Genomic DNA, 21,306 nt, shown 5'->3' on the forward strand with positions numbered 1-21,306 from the left:
TAAATATGATTTCTATTTTGGATAATTGCATGGTTTAACTTGATTTTGAACCCAATGCATTGTATTAATGGACACATAGATGTAAAAATGGATTTTAATGGACTTGGTGGCGATGGTTTAAATTTTAGTGGAACTTGGGAGTCCAATTCAGTTGTGTGAGTTGGTTTGGCATAAATATATTAGCTTGCAAGCATATTAATATGACTACACCAAGTGGTAAATGCATTAAAGAATGATTCCTGGATTACTCATTAGTTTTACGTGCAAATGATATTAATTTAGGCTTAAAGGGGATTATGTATCTCACCTAGTGTAAGTGTCGGGGGGATGAACACTGGAAACCACATTTCCTAGTGTTGGGGGTCTATATGACCGTGTCCATGATACACTATTTATATATACATATATATATATATATATTTGGGATGGATATTTCCCATGGTGACTTTAGTTTTCCATTGATTTTTCCCCAGTTCTTACGGCTAACATGTACTAGGACCCTTTCAGTAGGAAGAACTAAACCTATATAGGCCATGGGTGACTTTAGGATGGCTCAAGCTACACAGTCTATGTTAATAGTTTAAAACTCTCATGTTCATGACTTTTTTCCTATCTCAGTATCCATGTATGTATGAATGCATGCATATGGTTTTGACTAATTTTAGACGTGGCATTATTTTATCACTTTCCCTGAGTTACATGCTAGTTCTTATCCCACTCACTATCCTAGAATGCTACCTTATTTTATAATATAGGTTTTGAAGACTTTTCTGTTGCTCCCATGTTGCATTAGGTGGTTGAGCATATTTTTTTAGTAGATGTAAAATGGTAATCCTCCATCTTCCAAAAATCTTTACCATTTCAATAGGTTTCTTTTCATATTTTTGGAACTAGTAGTATTCTATTTTTTATTCTTCTTTTGCCATATCAGGGGCATGTCCTGACCTATTTGCTATTCTGGTATTTAGAGTCTTTTGTGGACCTATTTGGGTCAAATGTTGGTTATGATTCTTAGACTATTTTTGTCTTATCTACTTTTACTTTTATATACATTATTGTCTTTCATTGTTTATCTTAATTGTGTTCTAGATGTTAGTCTAAGAGGTGTCTCCGACTCATGGTGGGCCTTATATGCCTACACGACTAGGCCCTAGTTTGGGTTATGACAAGCTTGGTATCTATAAACGGTTTAGATTCATTAGTTGTCCATAAAGCCGTGTAAAGAAGAGTCTTTTTATAGGTGTGTAGTGTGCCACACTTATAAACAGGAGGCTATAAGGAATTTATGAAATATTTCTCTTTTTGTATTCTATTTTGGGCTATAGAGTCTAGTGTTATCAAATATCTATAACTCCTAGCTTCCTTGCATTTCAGATTACTCCTCCGTGATGATCTAACATTCATAGAAACTAAGTTGGGAATCTTGTCTTACCTTATGACAATGTGGAGGGGACTCACCCATTGTGTGGAGTGCCGACCAGTCTAGGGTCCTTGCTCCTAATTGTGTTGCCCAACAGGGAGTTCCACCATTCTCTACTAGACCACAGCGATATTTTTAGGATAGTGATACCTATGATCAGTCTCCTAGGGAGATATTTATAATGTGAAGTTTCGTCAGTCTATTCATATGCTTACTGAGTTTGTGGCATCATATTCTTATAAGTCTGATTGTGTTGGTTCTGTTTCTCATTCAACTGAGGTCACTTAGGTTGGACATTTCATGAGGTTAAATCCCCTAACCTTTAAAGGCTCTAAGGTTGAGGAGGATCCTCAAGGTTTTATTAATAAGATAGAGAAAATCATTAGGGTGATGAATGCTACTGATGTAGAGGGTATGGAGTTATTTTTGTATCAATTAATAGTTTTAGCTTATTAGTGGTATGAGGAATGAAAAGCTATAAGGGGTGATGACGCTTAGCAGGCTATGAAGGACGACCTTTTAGGGGGTTTTCTTGATCACTTCTTTCCTCAAGAGTTTAGAGAAACTAAGATAAAGGAGTTTTGTAATCTCAAGTAGGGTAAGATGAGTGTAAAGAAGTATGATATGAAGTTTCAATAGTTGTCCTATTAGGCTCTGTAGTTAGTGGCTAACATATGATCCAAGATGTGGAAGTTTGCTTCTGAGTTATCTCGTGACTTGGCATTAGATTATAAGGATGAAATGTGAAATAATGATATGGATATCTCCAGACTTATGGTTTATATGCATCAAGTTGAGAATGAAAAAAAGAGACAGGTAGAGATGGGAGAAAGGTAGAATTAGAAGTTTAGGTATTCAGAATGGGGTGAGGGTCAATAGAATAATGGGAGAGATGGTAAATAGTGGACCTAGAAGAAGAATAAGGGAAATTCATATTCCTCTGTGATTGCTCCTTATCTAAAGCCTCTGGGCAATCTTCATTCTCAGGATAGTAGTGGTCCTAAGTCACATGGTGCCCAGTATCAAGATAGTGGAGCTTAGTCAACCACACCTTATACTCCTTATCATTTTTGTGGGTAGCTTCATGGTGTATTTTTTGAAAAGGGGATAAATTGGTGTAATAATTAGGGTTAGTTGGGTCACTTGTAGAGGGATTGTCCTTCAGCAAAGGTTGCCATTTAGGCTAATAAAGTTCGGGTTGCCAAATCTTTAGCTCGTGCGCCAAAGGGTGCCCCTTTTAGTACCATCAATAGACCAAATCTTCTTTATCCATTTTCTACTCTTCAAGAATCTAAGGCATCCCTCAATGTTATTACTGGTATGTTACTACTCTTTTCTCATGATTTTTATTATTTTCTTGGTCTGATTTCTACCATATCTTATGTGACCTTTTATTTGGTTATGCATTTTGATTTTGGTCCTAAATGTATTTCCAACCCTATTTTTGTGTCTACTCTGGTGGGTGATTCTATAGTTGCTAGAAATGTCTATAGGGGTTGTGTAGTGTCCATCTTTCTTAGGGAAATATTGGTGGATTTGATATAGTTGGGTATGGTGAATTTTATTATGATCCTGCAGATGGATTGGTTACATTTGCGCTCTTCCTCTTTAGATTGTAAGACTCGAAAGGTCTATTTTTACTTTCCTAATGAGACGGTATTAGAATGGGAGGGGAGTTCCTTAGTACCTAAAGGAAGGTTTATCTCTTATCTTAGAGCTATGAAGTTTATTTCCAAAGGGTGTCTGTATCAACTAGTCTATGTTAAGGATTTTGACACTGAAAGTCCTTCTTTACAATTTGTCCCTGTGGTTTATTTCCTGAAGTGCTTCCTAATGATCTTCCTAGAATTTCCTACGATAGGGAAATATATTTGTGAATTAATCTTCTATCGGATACTTCTACTTTTTTCATTCCTCTTTATAGGATGGCTCTAGCTAAATTAAAGGAGCTAAAAGAGCAACTAAAATATCTTCTTGATAAAGGATTTATTTGTCCTAGTGTTTCTATAAGGGTGCTCCTATGCTTTTTCTGCAAAAGAAAGATAGGTCTCTTCAGATATATATAGACAATTGTCAGCTAAATAAAGTGACAGGGAAGAATAAGTAACCTCTTCCTAGGATTGATTACCTTTTTGATCATCGTTAGGGTGCTAGATTTTTCCTAAGATTGATCTTCATTCGGGTTGCCATCAGTTGAAAATTAGGGAGGTTGATAATTCTAAGGCTGCTTTCTGAACCCTGTAATTGTCACTATGAGTTTTTGGTTATGTCATTTAGGTGGACTAATGCTCCACCTATGATTATGGATCTTATGAATCAGGTTTTTAGGCATTTTCTACATTTTTTGTTATAAATTTCATTGATGAACTTTTAATGTATTCTAAAAGTAATGAGGATCAAGCCAATTACCTTTGAATTGTTTTGCAGACTATTAAGGATTAGAAATTGTATGCTAAATTTTCTAAGTGTGAGTTTTTATTGAATTTTTGGACTTTTCTTGGGCTTGTTGTTTCGAGTGAGGGGATGAAGGTGGATCAACAAAAGGTTGAGGCAGTTAAGAATTATCCTAGACCCACAAATCTAACATATATTAGGAGATTTTTGGGATTGGCTGGGTATTATAGGAGATTTGTGGAGAGTTTCTCTTCTATTGCTACTTCGTTGATGAAATTAACTCCAATAAAGGTTATGTTTTTGTGGTCATAGGCTTGTGAGGTTAGTTTTGAGAAGTTTAAGAATAAGATGACTTTTGCACCAGTTTTGACCCTACTTGACGGTACTAATAGTTTTGTTGTGTTTTGTCATGCATTTCATTTGGGAATGGGTTGTGTTTTGATGCAGCATGGTAAGGTTGTGGCCTATCTTCTAGGCAGCTTAAGGTTCATGGGAGAAACTACCTGACTTATGATCTAGAGTTAGTGGTTGTGGTTTTTTCTTTAAGGATTTTGTGCCATTATCTGTATGGAGTGCATGTGGATATCTATTAAGACCATAAGAACTTGTTGTATGTGTTTACGCAAAAGGAATTGAATATTAGGAAAATAAGGTGGCTTGAATTACTCGTGGATTATGACCAAAGTCTTTACTATCATCCATGTAAAGCTAATGTTATTATTGATGCTCCTAGCAGGTTTTCTATAGGCAACTTGTCATGTGTTAATAAAGAGAAAAGAGGATTGGTGAAGGACATTCACCGATTGTCTAACTTGAGAGGTCGCATTTTTGACTTTGAATATAGTCGAGTTATTGTTTAGGAAGTGGTAAAATCATCTCTTGGTTTTGAGGTAAATGAGAAGTAGGCTTTCGTCCCCAAACTTATGCAGATTAAGAAGGACGTGGATTAACAAAATGTTTTGGCTTTTGAGATTAGGGGTGATAGCATCTTGAGGTATAAAGGTAGGTTTTTTGTTCCTGATATTTATTGGTTGCGGGAAAAGATTTTGACTGAGGCTCATACGTATAGATATACAGTTCATCCAGGATCAACTAAGATGCATCATTAGTTGAAAGAAATCTACTGGTGGAACAATATGAAGAGCTATGTGGAAAACTTTCTGGCTAAATATATGGTTTGTCAATAAGTGATGTTTGAATATTTAAAGCCTAGTGGCATGTCTCAAGATATAGAGTCGCCCATGTTGAAGTGGGAGATGATTAATAGAGATTTCATTATGGGTCTTCTCGGTCTCGAAATCAAAATGATTCAATTTTGGTCATTGTGGATAAGATGACTAAGTTCGCTCGCCTATTGCCAATTGTTGTCTCCCAAAACCATTCTCCTCTCAGAAGTATAATGTAATTGATTGCAAATATAATAACCCAATAAGCTTTGGGTCAATCCTACAGGGAAAACGTGAACAGTTGCTTGTTTAGTATAATCCACGAGCAGTGCCACAAATTAAATGGGGGGGGGGGGGGGGGTATAGAGTATCAATTGTAAGTAGTAACCAAATCTTGAGTTGTTTTGAGTTTTAATCAATAAGAGATGAACACTTGGTTTGTGTTCCCCCTGGCTTCTTAACTCCATAAATTTCTCGTGATTAATCCAACTTTGCTATTATTTTGCATGTAAAGTCAACAAGATTGGTATTATCAACTGTTGGGTAAGCTAGAAGATAAATTTCACCCTTTATCGGGTAAGTCTCAGGGTGTCACCTTGTTGCCCATTGTTACAACCTCAGTTCACTATCGCTGGGTAGGATCAAGTGATTAGATGGGATATGGGGACTAAAAGGTGGAGGTAGAAGGATCCCAAATCACTGTCTTAACTTTTTTTTCCAATCACAATCTCCTTGGTAGGGATAGATGCGAATACAGGATATCTCAAGGTACTATAGATACTTAAGATTAATTATTATGAAGAAGATTAAGATTCATCCAAAAACCCTAGAATAGTTTATTCTCACACTTCCTCTATGTAGATAATCCCCCAAGGTTCCCACAACCCTAGTCAAGGAGATTATCCACTCATGTTTGTGCAAGAAACCACAATTATCAATGAAGAACACATAAAATCTATTGCACAAGAATAAGATGATTAACCTCCAAAGTCTTTAATTGAATAAACTCTAAAATCTCAAGAATAATTCTGAAAGTATTGCAATAATATGTAAAAAATGTAAATGAAGGTTAAAGAGTGTAACCTAATAAAAGATAAACCCTAGGGTATTCATAGTATCTCAAAATAACCTTAAAATCCTAATAAAAATGGGAAAGGTAAAGTAAAGTCGGCAGTCGATATAACTCGTTCTTCACTCGTATCAGCATCATACCAGTTGTACCCTGCCTTGTCTCTTCCGTTTGAGTGTCTGATCTTCCCACGACTTTAAATTTCTATTCAGCATATAACTTCTTCTTATGAGTCATACCTGAGTGTACAACTCGTGTCCTCCATCTGTATCCACCTGGACTTTGGTCCTACCTAGTCTAGGACACTGGTTTGTATACGACATCCCTATATGAGTCTTACTCAGACTTCCAACTTGTATACTTCTGAAACTTCAATCTTTAAATAGTAGCTTAGGTTTTATTATGCTTATGACTTCTCTATACATCTCGTATCCTAAGTGTACGGCTCGTATGGAAGAGTCGTATCTTTTCTTCACTTGGTTTTTTACTTGGGTCTTTGATTCTTTAATGCTTAAGATTGGGTGATAGAGCTCATATACTCATCTTACGACTCACATACATGAGTCGTATCTTACCCTCACTTGGCATTTAGTCCTGGTGTTTTCTTTTGAAATGGGATGATTCCTCCTACGAGTCATATGTTGAGTATATAACTCATAAGTTAAATCGTACCTTGATCAGTTTTGTTCTTTTTCATGTCTTTTTCTTCTCTTCTTATTCAAACACTATTGTAGACTTATTTTACCTGAAATATACACAAAATTGCATCATATATAACAAAACACCCTAAGTTCATGGAGAAATTTGTGGTTTAAGTATTAAAAGTGTTGTGTTTCCACGCCACATCAACACCCTCAACTTAAAATTTTGCTTGTCTCCAGGCAAAAAAAACCAAATAAATATTTTACAGCATCGAGACAATGCTTAGACAGGAAGTTCTCAAGCAACCCATAGTAATGAATTGAACTTAATTTCAATTTTGTTGTTCTCCCCTTTAATACTAACTTTCAAACTCGGTTGCGTATAACAATTTGGCACATATAGAAACATAAGAGAATCTGATGATGGCATTATATTAGCAATGGACACTTGGTCATAGACACAAATTACATTTATCAACCATTCTAGCAACCAAGTAGTATAACCCAATGTGCTCACAGTCAAGGAAATCACATTCACTCTCATTTGGATAAATCAATATATTTAGGGATATAAAAAATGACTCCCTCACTCATAAAGAAGTAACACCAGTGTATACAGAATACCATAGGTTTGCCCTTATCCTTTTTTGCTAAGCTTTCATAAAATCACGATAGAATCACTATAAGACTTTGTTCGACTTATAATGTAGGCTTAGTGGGCCGGTATATTACATATGGACATTTAAAGTGACTAACCTTCCTTGGCACTACACTAACTTTGGAGGTCTGCACTTAACCAATTTTTCACTTTATTTATTTCCATCCTTATTTCTTCCTTTTTATTTTAAAGCATATTCAGGTTAGGTGTGGTCTTCTAGTCTTTCTTTTTATTTTTTCACAAAATTTCTTTTTTTTTCTTTTTCTACCACACCCAACCTTACTTTTGTTTCTCTTATTTTACCCTTCTTCATACCCATGTCACATGATACACCCCTATGATAGCCACCCTCAGCTTAGGCGATCTGCCTGAGTTGAAGTGCACAGTGTGCAAGGAATACCGGAGCCAAAGTAGGTTCATTGTAATACAAATGGGAAGGTGATAGGTTTAATATGAAAAATAAGCATACAGGCTCAAAATCGGGATCAAGGGATATCATTGACTCATGTAAGGTCAATTTGGCTAAAAGTGGATGATATAAAAAATTACCTATGATCCTTTCCTACTTAACTATCCTAGACCTAGGTAAAAGCAACCAGACAAATTTTAGATTCCAACACACTGGGAAATCAGTATATCTCACACGCACTTGCACATGGCTATATTTCTAAGATCTAGATATCAAACTATGCAACTATTTTGGCCCTCAATGTTCTATCTCTAACCCTAATGTCATTATCATATTCAAAACAATCTCTCAAATGTATACCAATCATGTAATTATTTAAACAAATTTTTTCTGAGAGGTCACTTTTTCAACACAATTTTCATTAAAACATAAAATTTCGCATAACATCCATAAGTCAAATCACCCTCATCAAAAACCTAAAATCAGAATTTTCATTACAAACAAAACTTTTCAAAATTATCAACAAAAATAATTAATCTTTTGCCATAGGCGCACTGATCTAATCCCTATCTCAACTACCAGCATCAAATCTTAAAGTCATAACATGCTTCAGCCTTCGTTACCTATACTTTATAGCTACACCGAAATGTTTCAAAATAACCCCTACCCCTAACTAAAAATCGTTGCACTATCTATAGTGCTACAAAAATAAAAATGGACTAAGGATAAGGGTTATATCTAGGTGCTCAATGAGTCAGTATATCATCAGCCGTATGTGGGACCAAATATCGGGTCCCACTCCCATCAGTTATCTTCCCATAACTCGAGACTGAATCAATCGTAGACAGGGGCACAACATCAACCCCTGTAACTCAACAACCGGAGCTGTAATTCCACCAGCTCAAGCGTCCATCTCACGGACACTAGTTTCCCAGTCCCGCTCATCCTGAATACTATCTGCTCGGGTTTTTTTCTCAGCTTTTTGTTCTTCTTTCCTTTTTCTCTTCTTATCTCTTTTTTATTCTTTAGTATCTATAACCTTAGCATCGATTGGGTCTACCCAAATATTAGGAACATAGACAGTAGGAATCATTATCTTAATGAGGGGCTCAACAACCATCGATCTATTATAAACTATGAGGCCATTTTCTTAATCCTTGTAACCTCAATTTTGATATCAGCAATATTGTAAATCTGCCCTTTACTAAATTTTTGAGTGATCCTAGACTCAAAAGCATCTAGGATCCCTTAAACTCACCTATCCAACACCTCAATCCTCAAGTCAAGCCAATTTCTCACTATTCCTTCTATATGAGTTACCTTTGCATAAAGCATGGATAGCTTGGTAATAACCTCGGTCCATACGACCTGTGAAAGAATTATAATGCCAGAAGGCATACCCCATGGCCTATGTGGCACAGACTGGATTGCTGAAGATATACTAAAAGTACCTACTTTATCTGTATGCATGCCCCTGTCTGTGACTCTGCCTTAGTAGTTATAGTTAGAGCAGGGGTGTCTGTTTGATCATCGTACGGGAAAATACATGCAAACACATCTTATCCCTACCTCATCAGCCAGGACAAAGTGTTGGCCACATATATATTCAGTCCAAGGTTAAACGTCCGTCAGGGATCGATCATCTCATCAATCCAAGGGAGTTCTAACACTCCCACAGCTATATAAATTTGTCTAATCATGAAGGGGTAGGAAAATAATTCCTTTTGATCCCCTACTACCTTATCTCGTAGTTCCAAGACAAGTACTTACCACTATTAATCTCATAACTTGTAATGAAACCAGCTGTCATGGTTGCTCAATTGGGCTCAATACGTCATCACCTATAGTAGGGCACAACCTCGTGCTGAGCCAACGTCTACTATTCTTTCCTCTTAAAGTTGAGGGTACTCTCCTTAGTTTTCTAAGAGACCACTATGGGACCTCCTACTACCCAGACAACATTTTCTCTATTTGCATAAATCTGCTCCGCAATCTATCTAGATATCACCATTTTGTCATCCAAACACAATGACCAATGCGTAAATTTATCCATCTCCGCCATAAGGAAATTCATTGCTTCTATGTTGACTGGATCGTATTACTCTGGTCCATATAAAAATCTCCCAATAGTACGGGGTGAAATGTTTACTTGAACTCCTTGAATCATTTGTAATTCAGTCGGATCAACATCTTTCCATAATTCTCCTTTTGAATACTCCCTATGAAGTTTTTATTTATATGTGACATAAAATTCATTGACCATTACTTTATTATATTTTCCTAGTGCTTGTTTTATCCAATCAAACTCATAAAATTAGAAGTGATCCTCAAATCAAGGCAATTTTGACATCCATATGGTGGTCAATCTTCACTCTGGATATAACACCCATTTTATCTTACCACCTGGAAGCCTGAACAACTCACTATTGAATGTATCCTGTATTTTGGGGTACCCCCATCATTCAATGATGGGCACAGAGGTAGTGGTGGGTCTTTTCGGGCTATCATTGACACTTTATTCACATCTTCAGAATGCTCAGAGTTTACCTTTTCCAAACTAGATTCAGCCTTATAATCATTATCATCCTCATTATCAGGATTATCATCGTCGAAAGGTGGTTCATTTGTATTAATAGGAGATGTAGTAGGATTCTTCCTTTGTGGACTCTTTGGGGTGGGTGAGTCTGAGTATTTGCAACTACCTTCTTCCCCTTAGACTTCATAGCTTCTTTCCTTTTCTGTGTACTTTTTTTTTAATTTCCATCATAAACTTCCCCATTTCTTTCGGATACGGTTTCATACTCAGACTCACTGAATTCTGCACTAGCCTCTGCTGCTTTCTTAGTGTTCTTTGCAACTTGCTTAAATAAGGAAGTGTTCTTTAGAGGCATAGTTCCTGCAAATACAATAGTATGAGAAACTAAGTAAAAAAAAGAAAATAAAAATTTAAAATTAAATTTCAATATATTTGTTATGATTCTAGTACGAGTTTTGGGTATAGGTCATACCAAAAGGGTACGACTCATATCACCGAGTCGCATCAAGTACAGAGCATGATATTTTTTAAGAGGTGAGCTTACGAATCCTCCTAACCAGTCGTACCGAAAGGGTATGATTTTTTTCCAACAGTTGTAACCTGATCAGGAACATTTATTCTTAATTTAATCCTCCCAGGTACGTATGAATAATAGACCACGAGTTGTATGGTTTGGGTATGACTCGTATGGTCGAGTCATACCCATTCATGAACCTTAAATTTGTTAGACTTCTGTGTTGTCATTAGGTATACATCCCATTATGACTCCCATACCGGTGGGTACGAGTCGTAATAGGTCTCATATCCACCACAACATAAAAGTCCAACTTCTAAGTTTGACTCTTTAGAAATTTCCTAAAATATCCACTAAAATTTTCAGCTAAATCCATCATTTAATCCTACACAAACATATCAAAATCCATTTCCAAATACTAGTTCTTCCCCAAGTTCCTATTTTCCACAAAAATAACAAAGCTAGGGTACCAATAATTTCAATAATTGGTATAACATCTACTTAAACCAAGTTCACTATCTCAAACACTTCTTATTTTAACTTAGCAAAGTAAAGAAAATGAATTTACGAATTTACTTGATGAGAGAAGAATTTCAATTCTTAAGCTAAATCTAGCTGAAAACACTTAGTTTTTATGGATAGAAGTTTGAAATTTGTTCCAAAAAGGAAATAGGTATGAAGAGTTCAATCGGGTGCCCTTTTCTTTTCTTTTAATTGAATAACTGGGCCAGGTCAACCTGAGATTTAACCTATTAATCATGGGTATAAGTTGTGTATATGAATCATACTAAAGCTTACAGGTCTTTTCTTTGACTCGTACAAACCGTGTACTTACCTGGGTTTCTAGAGTGGGTATGACTCCAGTTGAGGAATCATACCTTGAGGGTATGACTAGTTCTGAGAATCGTACCCATTCTAGAAACTTTTCCCTAAATTTGATTTACCTCCTAGGTCTTTACGACTCCTACTTAATAGTCGTACCCTCTTGATACAACTCATAAATTGTCCATATGACTAAAAATTTCTTAGACTTTTCTTGATATTTGCTGTAATTGTCAACCCTGCACACTGAAAACATATTACCCTATAAAAATAATTACCAAAAAAACATGGGTTGCCTCCTAAGCAACCTTGATTTATCATTGTGGCACAGTGTGTCTAAGTTGGGTACTAAAATTTTTCCAATTATCTCAAGGGTTTTCTCCCATGTATAGCTTGATTTAACATCGCGGCACGATAGGATTGCCTTGGTTACTCAGACTTCATCAAGGTCAATTTCATCCACCTCATTTACTTTTTATGAATATCATATATAGTTCTTTACTCTTTGTCCCCTTACCTTGAATGGGCTATCGCCGTCTCTCTTTAGTTATAAATTACATTAGGGATAAACTCTTGTAACTGTGAATAGATCCATGCCACCTCGACCTTATCTTACCTGGAAATAAATGAAGCTTTGAATTATATAGTAGCACCTGGTCACCTTTTGCAAATACCCTCTTCTCATTCTTGTAGTTGTGGTAAAACTTCCTCTTTTCATTGTAAAGTTTTGAAATTTCATATGCTCAGAGCCAAAATTCATCCAACTCATTGATACTATTTATCCTTGACTTTGTTGCATCCTTCCATTCATGATAAAATTTATTTAACGCTAATAATTCTTTGTGTTCAAGCTTAATTGGTAAATGGCTAGCTTTGACATAAATAAGATAATAAGGTAAAGCACCTATGGGAGTCTTGTAAGCTGTGCGGTAAGCCAACAATGCATCATCTAACTTTCTTTCCCAGTCAGTCCTATTGGTATTGATAGTATTCACTAATATACACTTTATTTCTCAATTAAATACTTAAACTTTTCCACTAGTCTGCGGATGATAGGGTTTTGCCATCCTATGGTTCACTCACAATTTTTCAAGTAGACTTTTGAATAGGTAGTTGCAGAATATGACCCACCATCACTAATAATATCTCATGGCATACCAAATTAAGAAAATATATTCTTTCTCAATAATTTCATGACACTACAAGTTTCATTATTATGAAGAACAATTGTTATCACCAATTTTGACGTATAGTCTACAACTACGAATATATATTTCATGCCACATGAACTCATAAAAGTCCCATGAAATCTATTCCCCATACATCAAAGACATCCAATTCTAAATAGGAGTCATAGGTAGTTCATGTTTTCTAGAAATAGTATCTTGTCACTGACATTAATCACAAGCAAATGCGAAATCATGGGCATCTTTGGATATGGTTGGCTAATTGTAGCAGCATTACAGGATTTTGTGAAATGTGCGGGCCCCTCCATGATGAACCCCAACCAGAGATTAATGACATACTTCAAGTATGCTCATTAATGATTGGTTATTTTACCACTCATTTGCAATAAATATTTATGCACAATACCATTGTTTTGTAGAATTTAATGACATAATGGTGATTTAATGCACTAATTTCCATAATTTGTAGGTGTATAGTTTGTGATATTAAATGATGTGTATTGGATCTAAAAATTGATCAAATAAAAGTGGAGAAGTGCAGTTGAAGATATAGAGCAAACATCAGCGTCAGTTACCGTAATCGCGAGCCACAGGCCGTGGTCGCGGTTAGTCAAGATGGTAAGGAGACCACGGCTGTGGAGAAAAACTATGATTGCATTAGCCACGATCATGAACATCCTCTCGCAATCGCAGCTAAGCGGGAATGATGCCTAGGGTATTTTTGTAAATTTACATGGACGAATCCCGAACTTTATTTAGGCAGAAACCCTTTCTTCTTTGGGTAACGCTTACCTCATACACACTTTTGAATTTGAAGCAAGAACCCTTATTGGGAAAGATTATTAAATTGTAAAGACCTAAATTCTTTGTGTTTTGATAGAAATGAATGCTATGGATAATCCTTATGCTATATCATTCTATACATTTTTCATGAGTAGCTAAGTAATTTAGTCTTGGGATTATATTTAACTAAAGTGTATTTGTGTTTGGGTGTTAATGGATTTGTATGATTTTTAGTTGTTGATTATGGATTCCACCATCGCTTGAGATTAATAGTTGGAATTTATGGATGAAAACCCAAATCTCCAAATGGGTTTGATAGGTGAAAACCCCAAAATATAGAAACCCTTCATCATGTTTGAAAGAGAGATGAAGGTGAAGTCATGGGAACTCATAGCATCATTGAAAGTGCGATATAGGGTGACAAGTATGATTTACTACCTTTACTACCTTTTGCAATATTAGAAATAAGTATGATTTGGAATGTGAATCATGTCAAGGGAATTATCCTAGAAATAGGGATGACCGTTTGAGGTTTCAGGTGATTATGAATTGTACACTTATTAGGTGCTCCAAAGAGCAATTAGGTAAATTCCTTGAGGATTTGTTGAAAGACTAACCACAACAACCTTTGACCTAGCCTATCTTTTACTTAACAACTAAGTTTCATGTTGAACTCTAAATAATCCATGCACTCCTTACCTTTAGGTAGACATAATCCTAAGATTTTCTCAAATCTTGATTCTAAATCAAAAGTGCTAAATTAGTATGTTGTTAACCAAAGATTGTTACAAACAAATTTCAAACCAATTCCCCCCCCCACCCCACCCCACTTTATATTACATATTGTGTTTGTTAGCATTCTGGGTAACCTTTTAGTAATTAGAACACCCATAGGATTTGAAATTTATAACTTGCTCCTTATGGATTCGACCCCAATGTGAGTTGGGTTACTGACAATGATTGCCTCAACCCTCAAACATGGGAGTGAGTAGAACATTATCACTCATCATCTCCACCTCAGGTATGCATCTACGAATGATTCCATTTGCATAAATTTTAAGTAAGGTTAATCCTAGAAAAATTTTCTTACCTCATGCACGAACTTCTTCCTTTGCTTATAAGAAAGATCTTCTAGGACTAGATACTGGCTAAGTAATTTGCAATGTCTGCAAACCATGGGATTACATCTTGGGAAAATGCTAATATTTGTTGGTCTAGAAAACTATCATCAGTCTCCAATCCAGTAGCATCCTTCTTCATAGCTTCCTCCTCTAGTCTAGACAAGTAATCCGCAACTTAATTTTTTGTGCCTTTCTGGTCCTTTATGTCAAAGTCAAATTCTTATGACAGTAGCGCCCAGTGAATAAGCCTAGGCTTCTTATTCTTTCTACCCATTAGGTACCGCAATGCTGCATGATCTGTGTGCACAATCACCTTTGTCCCAATCAAGTAAGATTTAAAATTTTCAAAGGTAAAAATCGCTTCGTATAACTCTTGCTCCGTCATGATATAGTTCTTCAAAGTAGGTTTTTGTGCCTTACTAGCATAGTAGATAGGATGAAGCATGTTTTATTTTTGTTGTCCTAGTACAGCCCTAAGGTCAATCCACTAGCGTCACATATAATCTTAAAAGGTAAAGACCAATCGGGGGACACAATGCTTAGAGCAGTCACCAACTTCTTTTTTAGGCTTTCAAAAGCCTTATTACATGTATCATCGATATTAAATTTTACCTTCTTCTCAAGAAGCTTTCAAAGAGGTCTAGCATTCTTTGAGAAGTCCTTGATAAATCGCCCATAAAACTTGCAAGCCCTAGAGAATATCAAATTCATTTAACAAAAATTAGGTAAGGTAATTTTTCAATTACCATAATTTTCACGCGATCAACCTCTATGCCTCTCTTTAAAATCTCATGCCTAAGCACATTTTTGCCTTTAATCATAAAATGACTCTTTTCCAAATTAAGTAACAAGTTGCATTCTTTACACCTTTGGAGAGCATTTGCCAAGTGCTTTAGTCAATCTTCAAAAGAATCACTAACAACTAAAAAATCATCCATAAAAACTTCAATGGTGTTTTTGACCATATAAGAGAAAATAGACATCATACATCTCTGAGATATGGTTGGAGTGTTGCATAGACCGAATGGAATTCATTTTAATGAAAAGGTCCCATAAGGACATGTAAAAGTAGTCTTCATTAGGTACTCAGGTGCAATAGTGATCTAATTGTAGACTGAGTACCCATCAAGAAAACAATACCATCCTCTGCCTGCTAAACTGCCTAACATCTGATCAATGGAAGGAATGGGAAAATGGTTCTTTTGAGTCTATGCATTCAGTTTTCTATAATCCTTTCACACTCTTAATCCAGTGACTTGCCTCATTGGAACTAGCTCATTCTTCTCGTTAGGAACCACACCAATTCCATCTTTTTCATAATGCATTATACCAGACTAACCTACTTTCTATCAGCATTGGGATATACTACACCAGCATCCAACCACTTTATTATTTCTTTCTTCACCACCTTCTGCATAGAAGGATTGATTCGATGTTGATGTTCAACAGATGGAACACAATTCGATTTAAGTTGTATTTCATGAGTATAAAAACTAGGCATAATACCAACAATATCTATAGTGGACCATCCAATGACCCTCTTAAATCTCTACAATACTGATAATAATGCTTCAACATCTGACTGTCTCAGGTCAGCTGCAATAATAGCCAATAAAGTTTTGTTGGCCCCTAAAAATGTGTATCACAAGTGAGATATGAGGGACTTCAATGGTTGAGTACTTCTATTCTTCAAGCCTAATTCAAGATTCTTTGGCATAAAATTATAACCACTCCCATACAGTGAACTTACTAGCTCTTCATACTCCTCGATACCATTAGAGTCAAAATTCAAGATCACAGCTGCCAGGTTTTCAACACCTAATCTCTCTTCAATAGGAACAACCACATTAGAAACATCTTCCCATAGAGTAACTATATCAACATCATTGAATGTATCTATCTTATCATCATATACATCAATCATAGATACCACTCTCAATTCATCAGGCTTCTTCATAGATTTGCATACGTTCAATGTCATCTGCCCATCATTGAGTTGCAATATCAAATGTCTTTTCTCTAAATCAATCAACGTCCTACTTGTAGCCAAAAAAGGTTTTCCTAAAATAATTGTTATCTAAAAGTCAACTTCACAATCTAATATAATAAAATCAGCAGGAAATATAAAAGAAGACACTTTTACCAAAATGTCATAAAGGATACCAATAGGCTTCTTTACTATTCTGTCAACCATCACTAGTCTCATGGTAGTTGGTTTGGGAGCTCCTAACCCCAACTGATTGAATACGTCAAAAGGTATGATCTTGATGCTAGCCCCCATATCACATAATGATCGAGTAAATTTTTAAGACCCAATAGTGCAAGGTATTCAATACCCAAAGATCTAGCTATTCACCTAGAGCTACAGTAGTTATAGAGCAGTCTCAGTAGTGTCACAAATAGTAGTACTTAGAAATTGGTCCTGGTCTCAGTTTAGTAATCAGTTTAGAAATTCAATAAACTCATCCAGCTAGCAGAAATCAGTAGTACACCATCAGTTAGTAGAACCCAGTGAACTCAGTCCAATTTAGTTAGATAGAACGATCAGTAAGAGTTTAGTCCAGCCTAGTATAATTTAAAAATCAGTTCAGTGTCTATCTCAGTTGGGAGTAAGATTCAACACCGAGTGAACCCAAGGATGGGGACTCATCTACCAGCAGAGGGGGTGATCCTTAAAAGCAATCCTTGTGTTCCAGAACTACGTAGCCAGCATAGGTTAAGACATTAACCTTCCAGTTAAGGGTACCATTGTTCTCATTAAGAGCACTTACCAGATGAGGGTGACTCAGCACTTATCTTTACCTATGGAACGGTACTGCCACCCTTCCAACGGGGTTACAGGTTTGACCCCAAATCAGTTCAATGAAGGGGCATGTCAATTAGATGATTACTTCCCATAGTTTCAGTTTCAGTCAGTCTCAGTATAGAACTCAGTTCAGTTCTATAGAATCAAAACTGTCATACACAGTCACTCGGCTCAATATGAAACTCAGCATAGCTCCACAGAATTAGGACTATCAAAAATAGACACTCAGTTATCAGTACTACAATATCAGTAAACTCATATATCAGTCTTTCAGTTATCAAAACTCAATATCCAGTGTTATCATTATCTCAGCTACAGTATATGTAGATATATCCACAATGTTGCATAATTAGTATTTTCATCAGTTTTCAGTTACATATGTATCCTTATTTATTTAAATTCATGTAACTCAGTCAGTTATTTGTTCAAGCATAAGAACCCATGAATATTAGCCTACCTCACTTAGCATACCAGTATATTCAAAGTACTGATGCAAACTTTTCTTTTTTCTATGATGTCTTATATCTTAGGTTCATATGCACTAGCTCCTGACCGCACTTAGCAGCCCAAAGTATCAGCAATAGATTTAATGGTGAGTCCTTATATTTTAAGAACGATGTTATTTTTTAGTATTTCAATTGTTCAGTTTTGTTCAGTAGTTGGAGTTAGTTAGGGACTTGTCCGATCAACTACATATTCAGACTGTTAGAGGCTTACAAGCTAGAATATTTCAAACAGATGTTCAGTTTTAGTATTCAGTTATCAGTATTTAGTATTTATTTTAGTTATGAACCTTATGGCAATTTTTAGCCTATCTTCCATATTTATTTCAGATATATTATTATTGCAGTGTTGTTATTATTCAATGCTCGTAGTAGGTACCAGTCATGGGTTAGCTGGTGGTCCTTTGGGGCCGCTAGCATCGTATAGCATCCAGGGTATAGACTTGGGCTGTTACATACTTGGTTTCAGACCCTAAGGCTCAACAAAGTCCTAGGGAGTTTGAAAGTTGCATCAAGTAGAGTCTTGTGCATGGATGTGTAGAGCGCCACACTTATAGATAGGAGGCTACAAGATGTTTTTGGAAAAGTTTCCCTTCTTTCAATATTCATGTAATGCGAGTGAGCATGAGCTCAAGTTACAGTCTTAGTCTAATCCTTTTCTTCATTTTTATTATAGAACATGCCTCCCAAGAAGAATGGAAGAAGAACAGTAAATCACCCAGCCCCTCAGCTCATTTAGGCAGATCCTCTTGATGAGCTGTCTCCCATGCTGAATTCAGAGCCATTTTCACTACCCTAGCAAATTTTGTTGTAGCTCAGAATGAATGGACAGATGCTATTCAGGCCAACCCAGTGGACAATACTATTGCAGCCAGGATTTGGTACTTCAACCAAATGAATCCTCTATATTTTACTAGGTCTAAGTCAGAGGAGGACCCACAAAAATTTTTTGATCAGATGTAAGAAGTCACAGATATTATGAGGGTGACAGCTAGTGAGAGTGCTGACTTAGTCGTATATCAGTTTCAAGATGTGGCTCACCATGGTTCAAGAAGTGAAAAGCATAGAGGGCCGATAATGCAAGGCCCATAGAATGGGAAGAGTTTGCCACTACTTTTCTGGATAGGTTTTTCCAACTGTAGTTGAGGGAAGCTAAGGTTCTAGAGTTTATTAATCTAAAGAATGCCAACATAATAGTGAAAGATTATTCTCTTTTCTCAATTATCCAGATACGTTTATCATGTGGTAACCAATAACAAATACAAGATGAGTAAGTTTATGTCTTACGTGTCTAACAGTGTGGTCAAGGAGTGTTGGACCACAATACCGATTAAGTAAATGGACATATCCAGGCTCATGGTCCATGCTCAGAAAATAGAAGAGGCTAAGAATAAAGAGAATGAGAGGGAGAACAAGAGACTCAGAAAAGGTAGTTTTATCTTCACTCAACCCAAGTCAGAAGGTGGAAATCATTCTTAATTCTGCCTGAAACCTTAGTTCCAGCTCCGTCATCTAGTTCTCCAATAACAAAATTTAGAGATAGAAACAAAGACAGGGCTCAAGTCCTTAAACCCCAGGGTTGTGTTAGCAGTGCCCGAACAAATCCTCTTTGCCAGAAATATGGCAGAAACCATCAGGGTATCTGTAGAGCTGGCAGTGATATATGTTTTAGATATGGCAAGCTAGGCCATAGGGTGAGAGATTATTATTATTTAGGTTCCCAGGGTTAGTATAATCATCCCCCACCTCATTCTGATTACCTGAATCAGTAAGGTGTCGCTTCTAGTGCCACCAATGGGCAACACCCAAATAGACTATGCATTTTAGTCCTGAAAAAATTAGGAAAGTTCTCTTGATGTGGTCACTAGTACGCTATAAGCTCATCATTTACAAGTTTATGCTTTGCTAGATCCAGGAGCTTCCTTGTCTTTTGTAACTCATTGTATAGTTGTTAATTTTGGAGCTAGTCTCGATATCCTAGTAGAGCCTTCTTGTCTTTTGTAACTCATTGTATAGTTGTTAATTTTAGAGCTAGTCTCGATATCCTATTAGAGCCTTTCTCAGTTTCTACCTCAGTGAGTTAATCTATCATAGCCCGACAGATATATAGGAACTATCCGATTATGATATCTCAGAAAGTTACTAAAGCAGACTTAGTAGAATTAAAGATGACATATTTTGATGTTATTCTCGAAATGGATTGGCTTCATTCATGCTATGCTTCAGTTGACTACAAAAAAAGAATTTTCTATTTTTATTTTTTTGAATGAACCTATCCTTGATTAGAGGGGTAGTACTTTAGCACTTAGGGTTCAGCTTGTTTCTTACCTTAGGGCAAGAAAAATAATGTCTAAGGGGTGTGTCTATCAACTCATTTGAGTTTAAGATTCTAGTTCAGAAACCCTTAATCTTGAGTCAGTATCAATAGCATATGAATTAACAGATATATTTCCCGAAGACCTTCCCAGAGTTCCTCCCAAAAAGAAAATTGACTTCGGAACGACCTTCTTCTAGACACTCAGCCTATTTCTATTTTGTCATATAGAATGGATCCAGCAGAACTCAGATAATTAAAAGAATAGTTGAAGGATCTCCTAGATAAGGGATTCATCAGACCTAGCGTATCACCTTACGGTGCACCAGTTCTATTCATGCATAAGAAAGATAGTTCTCTTAGATTATGTATAGACTATCGTCAGTTAAATAAAGTCATCGTCAAGAACAAGTATCCACTTTCTAGAATCATTGACTTGTTTGACCAACTTCAGGGTGCCAGTTACTTTTCTAAGATAGACCTCAGATGAGGCTATCATTAGCTCAGAGTCATAGAATGTGATATTTTGAAAATAGCTTTCAAAATTCAGTATGATCACTTTGAATTCCTTGTTATGACATTTGGTCTTACCAATGCCCCAGTAGCTTTCATGCACTTGATGAACCGTGTGTTCAAGCAGTATTTAGACATATTCGTCATAGTCTTCATTGATGACATTCTTGTCTATTCCCGCAGTGACCATGTCTATGCAGACTATCTCATAATAGTGTTACAGAGACCCTTAGAGCCAATCAGTTGTTCACCAAATTTAGTAAGTGCGATATTTGGCTAAGGTTAGTAACTTTTCTTCACCATATAGTTTCTGGTGATGGTATTAGAGTGGATCCTAAAAATATCAAAGCAATGAGAAACTAGCCCAGACCTATCTCTCCATTAGATATCAGGTGTTTCTTAGATTTGGCTGGATATTACCAATGGTTTGTTGAGGGATTCTAATCCATT

The sequence above is a fragment of the Capsicum annuum genome, chromosome 3 (assembly GCF_002878395.1).
Source record: "Capsicum annuum cultivar UCD-10X-F1 chromosome 3, UCD10Xv1.1, whole genome shotgun sequence".
Classification (NCBI taxonomy): Eukaryota; Viridiplantae; Streptophyta; class Magnoliopsida; order Solanales; family Solanaceae; genus Capsicum; species Capsicum annuum.